Raw genomic sequence first — 6,308 nt, forward strand, 5'->3', positions numbered from 1 at the left:
CTAGTTTTCTTGACAAGCTTGAAAAGAACTGCCAATAGGTCCTCTTTAAAGGTTTGGAAGAATCCACTAGTGAATCCAACTGCACATGGGCTTTGTTTTGGGGAGAACTTTTGATTACTGTTTTAATTCCTTCAATAGTGATAGGTCTGTGTAGGTATTCCAAGATTTCTTGGTTCCTATAGGAAAATTGGTTCTAAGCTTGTGTCTGTAAAAAGTACAGAAACTAGTATTTGATCTGCTAACCTGAATGGAAAAATTCCCATATGCATATTTAACAAAGTAATGGCATAGATGCTACTCCATTATACAGTCCAGAGGAAGCAGGCTGGCAGAACTAATGGTACAGGTTGGCCAAAGCAGAGCAGTTACTGACCTGTTAGAGACAGATTATTTCTTTGAAAGGGAAAGGAAAATACGATTCATCGAAGTGGTCATGCATGTGATAGACATTATAAAAAGAATTGATGGTCTTTCCCAAAGGTGGCATTCCTTTCTAAGCCAACTGGCATGTAGTATTTAGAAGAACTTGAATCAGGAATCTGAAATTTTTTGAATCTGTGATTTTGGTAACTTTATTAACATTCTAAATAGTCTTATTTGTAAAATGATCACACTTTAAAACTGATCAGAGCCATGTCTATAAGATTAAATAAAATATAACATTTAGAGTGCTTGGCTTACTGTTATTTCTATAGTAAGAGCCTCATAACCGTTATCTTTGGAAAAGAAAAAAAAGTGAAGAAAAGTTTCCATGAATGAAACATGTGTTTATAAAGCAGTTATTTTTCAAAGATGCATTTCTTTCCCCTCCCCTTTAACCAGCTTTTTAAGTGCAGTCACTGATCAATATAACACATTACTTGAGAATTTGTAACAACCATAGATTAACAAGTCCCACTCCAGACTTAATGCATCAGAAACTCTGGAGTGAGGACCCAGGTATCTGCATTTTAACAAGTTCCCCAGGCAGATCTGGTGTATATTGAGTTTGATAGTCAATATATATCATTTGAAATTTAGTTTGAATACAAAAAGAAGCCCATAATGTAATATATGGGCATAGACTTATTTATAGAGCAAATGATTTATATTGATTCTCACAAATAACTTAGGGTAAACTTGTCAGATATTATTAATCCAATATTTAATATAAGGACAAAATTTTATGTAAGGATAAAAACCACACTTTGGTTTAGTGTGGGTCAGGGAAAGTAGTCAAGTCCCATATTCTTCTGGTTCTGTTTTATTTTTCTTTACACTATCTGATTCCAAAGGTGAAAGCAGGGAGAGGAGAGTGATAAATAGGAACTATCATTGCAAGGTTATTTGTTTCTCTAAAGTATGCTATATTAGAGATTCCTCCTTGTTGTACCAACTTATATTTGGTTCAGAGAAGCGATGATACACATTTTTAAGTTTCCGTATACATGAGGATTATGCTGTTATAGTCCTGAGCAAGAAATAAATTTAAAACTAGTAGCTGTAGAATTCAACTAATCAAACTAAGAAAACAGTTGTCAGTGAGTTTCCTGTATTGGCAACTATAAGGCTGAATACATGAGTGCTGGAGAAAGCAATCATATCCTTAGGGTAACTTCATTTATGGATTTTATAGTATATTTATGTGCATAATTAGAAAAATTGTGTAAAAATTCTAGTTCATATTATCATTATTAACATTCTTAAAGAGCTGTGATTTACAATGATGGTGATAGTTGAGATGTAGACATATTCAGCACTAATCCCACCACTAGTGTCAACTTCCCCTCCACCAGTGTTCCAAGTTCCCCCCTGCAGCCCCCAGCCTACCACTTTGACAGGCACATGTTAAAGTTTGATAGTCATACTTTGGATCTTATGTTTTCAGTGTTGTTTAGTCTTTGGTTTGGATAGCACTCCCCACATTACTAATGTACCCAAGAACTCTATCTTTCCTCCTCGGTTACTTCCTTTACTTGTCCTATTCCAATTCCCCTCCCTCTCTTTCTTTCTTTGTCTAATCCCTATATTCTGTGGTCTATGCATCCCCAACCCCCATTTACTATATTGTGTTCCCTGGTTCAGTTATTCTATGTGCCACAGATAAGTGAGATCATCCTATGCTTGTCTTCCTTCAGGTTTACCTACTTAATATAATATTTTTTATTCCATTCAAGCTAAAGCAAAGTACATGATTTCATCATTCCTAGCAGTTGCATAGTATTCCATTGTGTCCATATGCCACTTATTCAAAATCCATTCAATGTCTTAAACACCTACATTGATTTCATATCTCAGTTGTGGTACTAAGTGCTACAATGACTTATGGTGTGCAATTGCGTTTTTAAATGGATGGTTTTATGTCCTGAGGGTTGATACCACAAAATGGAATTGTTGGGTCTTATAGCAACTTGATTCTAAGGTTACTGAGAACTCTTCGTACTTTTTTCTACAGGCAGGGGTTGATACAAACAATATTCCCAGAGCAATGGATGAGTGTTCCCTTTTCATCACATAATGCCACCACAGATTGCTCCCACTATTTCTGATGTATGCCATTCTCACTGGTGTGAGATGACATCTCATTGTCATCTAGATTTTGATTTCCCTAATGATGAGTGTTTTTTCATGTGCTTATGAATTAACCACTTGTCTTCCTCTGAGAAGTGTCTGTTCATGCCCTCTCCCAAATTTTTGATTGTGTTTCCATTGAACTTTGTGATCAACAACAACATCAAATAAATGTATATGTATATAACATATGTCATATATATTATGGATATTAGCTATTTATCTGATTGCTGAATGTGCATATTTTTCCCATTCAGTTTGCTGTCTTTTAGTTTTAACCTGTATTTCTTTTGTCATGCAGAAACTCTCAAATTTGGTGTAGTCACATTTGTTTTATTATTATTCTGTTACCTTTTCCAGTGTCATCATATCATTGAAGACCCCCTTAAGGAAATCTGGAAACATTCTGACTATATTTTCCTAAAAACATTTTAGAGTTTCTGGTTGGATCTCAAGGTCTTTGAATTAACACATAGTTTATATTAATTAAGAACTCATAATCCTTTTTATAAAACAGCTTCCTTCTAGTGAAACACAAGGGTCTTATGATCTCTATTTATTATAATGAAATAGTTTTCAACATTTTTTTCTATGATAAAAATGTAATACAGGAAACATTTTTGTATGTTTCCAGTTGGCAAATTTATTGAGCTCTCCTGATCTTTTAAGTTCTGATTTGTCTTATTCTTATAAGGACACCAAAAAGATTTAGGAAACAGTGTTTTATTATTATTGCTTTTTACTATTAATCCCTCTCAGAGAGCCCTGCAAGCTACTGAGAGTATCTCGCCCGCATGGCAGAGCCTGGGAAGCTACTGGTGGTGTATTGGATATGCCAAAAGCAGTAACAACAAGTCTTACTGGAGATGGTACTGGTGCCTGCCCGAGCAAATTGATGAGCAACCAGATGACAGTGATACAGTGATACAGTGATATTGTTAATACCAATACTTCAATATTTGTCTAATTTTATTCAAAGCTATGTTCCATGTTCAAATCTGTGGATAAGAAGGAAATATTTGCTTTTAAGGAATCTTTTTCATTTTATATTCATTTTATATTCATTCCCTCAATTGGGATTTCCCATGTATTTCATATGAATTTCAACTCATGAAACTTCCCTATTATTTTCCTAATCCAATTAATATGAACATATGAAATACAAGATTGTGTATCCATTTTCTGTGCTGCTTGAGAAAAATGTTCTAATTGTGTTCAAATATTCACCTGCCCTTGACGCAATGTGAAAAAAGTGTACCAATATTCTCCTACACCCTCATAAGTGTGCTGCTTAGTCTGTTTCTTGCCACCCGCCACTTCCTGGTAATAATGGCTGAACGGGAATACACAGAGGATCTCAGAATGTTCAACAGTACTGAAAAAGCAGCTCTCACTTTCCCTGTCACTTTAGATTTGCCAAACATTTCCAACATTTTGCTAATATGACTATAAACATACATCTTGAGATCAATAAATGAGTAGGTCTCAGGTCAGAGCATTTTTTACAGAAAAGGCTGAAAGGAGAGAGATAAAGTTAATATTCATTTTTATTTTGGATTTTGGAACAGCCCCAGACTGATGGTGCTCAAGATTAATTACTGGCTCTGTGCTCATGGATTTCTCCTGGTGGCATGGGGAATTAAACCATGGTGAGCTACATGTGTATAAGGCCATAATAGGAATTAAATATCATTTAACTTTCTCTCTGGCAAAGTTAGGTGTCCTTAACAACACCTTTGAGTTTCTGTATTAACCAATGCAAAAATCAAATAAAGCTCTGGTGCCTTAAAGAAAAAGTTTAAAGAAAAAGTATTGTTGAATCTGTGGTCTAAGTATATGGTTCACTGATAGCACTTAATAAAATCACTGTATCACTGTCATCCCGTTGTTCATCGATTTATTTGAGTGGGCACCAGTAATGTCTCTATTTCTCCCAGCCCTGAGATTTTAGTAACCTCTCCTTACTCGTCTTTTCCAACGATTGGAGGCTCTTTCAGTGTCAGGAGAATGAGACCTATTGTTACTGTTTTGGCATATCGAATATGCCACGGGTAGCTTGCCAGGCTCTGACTGTGTGGGCAGGATACTCTTGGTAGCTTGCCGGGCTATTTATATATATATATATATACATATATATGCATATATGTATATGTATACATATATACAGAATGAGAACGCTATTCAGGTCTCCCAAAGAGGAATCGAAAGAGCCATGCTAGGAGTGTCACGTCTCACTTAAGTGAGAGAAGGAATCCGGAGTTCTGACCTCCATCGATGGTCAAAAATCAGGGATGCTGTCTTGTTTTCCAAGGCATCAAAAATCAGATGGGCCGGTCACGTAATGCGATTCAGAGACGACTGCCGGACTAGAGCTGTTACCGACTGGATTCCACGGGACGTCAGACGACCTCGTGGCCACCCACCAACTAGATGGTCAGATTTCTTCCTCAAATCCCTGAATGAATAATTTGAGGCTCTTCGTGTGCCTGGAGCAAGCACATATCATCGGGCTGCACTAGCACGCGACAGGGACAAATGGCGACGTTACTGATGCCTGCTCGAGCAAATCGAATATCAACGGAATGACAAGTGATACAAGTGATATATATATAATTCTATATGATTTGTAGCCTACTGTCTGAAATCCATCAAATATGGCTTGGCAATTATAGAAAATGGGTAGGAAGTGCCTTTTAATGTGGTCTGGAGCCTGGAGCATGGCGGTGGTTGGGTAGTGGAGTTCGGCTGCTGGGGCTGGGGCTGGGTCTCTTGAGATGGGGAGGGTTCTCACCCTCGGGGGTCCTCCCTATCTGGGGCGCCCGGAGTGAAGAGTGAAAACAGCCTGGCGCGGAGTCTGGTGGCATGGCTTAATAAAATAAATAAACAAATATATATTTTTATCTTTTGGGTCATACCGAGCAATGTTCAGCAATGTTCAATGCTTACTCCTAGAGACCATATGTGGTGCTGGAGACTAAACACAGGTTGGATTCATGCAAATAAGCACTCTGCCCACTGTACTATAGCTTTGGTCCCCAAAAATTCATTTTCTAAAAAATTTAAAGAACAAAAACATTACATGATGTCTTTATTCCTTAGTAACTGTGCCATAGATCAGGATTTAAAGCAAGGAACTAAAGCTAGAGTCAACAAATTTTATCCAAAAATAACAAGTTTGCAAATATTTTCAACCTTGAGCACTACACAGGCTTTTTTTTAGTGGCTATTGAGCTATTGAAATATCCTGTTCTAGTGTAAAAGTAAACAGAAACTGATGGGTTCTTCTGGTTTCCAGTAAAACTTTATTTACAAACATAGAAATCTAGAGTTAGAACTTGACCAGTTGTATATAGATTCCTGTATTTATAAAAATTCATATCTGCCCTGGGTCAAAATGTTCCCTTTAGGCCATATGCAATTTTCTTTGTATATAGTTATATATATAAAGTTCTATACATAGCAGATAACAAATTTATCTTGTCTTTAGTTTTATTTCTTGAAAATTGTTAAATGGTCAAATATTAGAGGGTTGATAAATGAGGACTTCCCACACCTTTAATTGTTTGTAAGCTGGGATTCAACTCCTATCTAAAAAAACATAGATATTTGTAAAATTAATATAATTAAAAAATTGAAGGGACACATACATAGATAAGTATAAAGAATACATTTAAATGTGTAAATCTAAATAATTATTTAATTTGCCCTTCACAAGATCCAATATCATGAACATGATGCAGAAGACATTTTGAAATTGT

Source organism: Sorex araneus, chromosome X (genome assembly GCF_027595985.1).
Source record: "Sorex araneus isolate mSorAra2 chromosome X, mSorAra2.pri, whole genome shotgun sequence".
In the NCBI taxonomy this organism is placed as follows: Eukaryota; Metazoa; Chordata; class Mammalia; order Eulipotyphla; family Soricidae; genus Sorex; species Sorex araneus.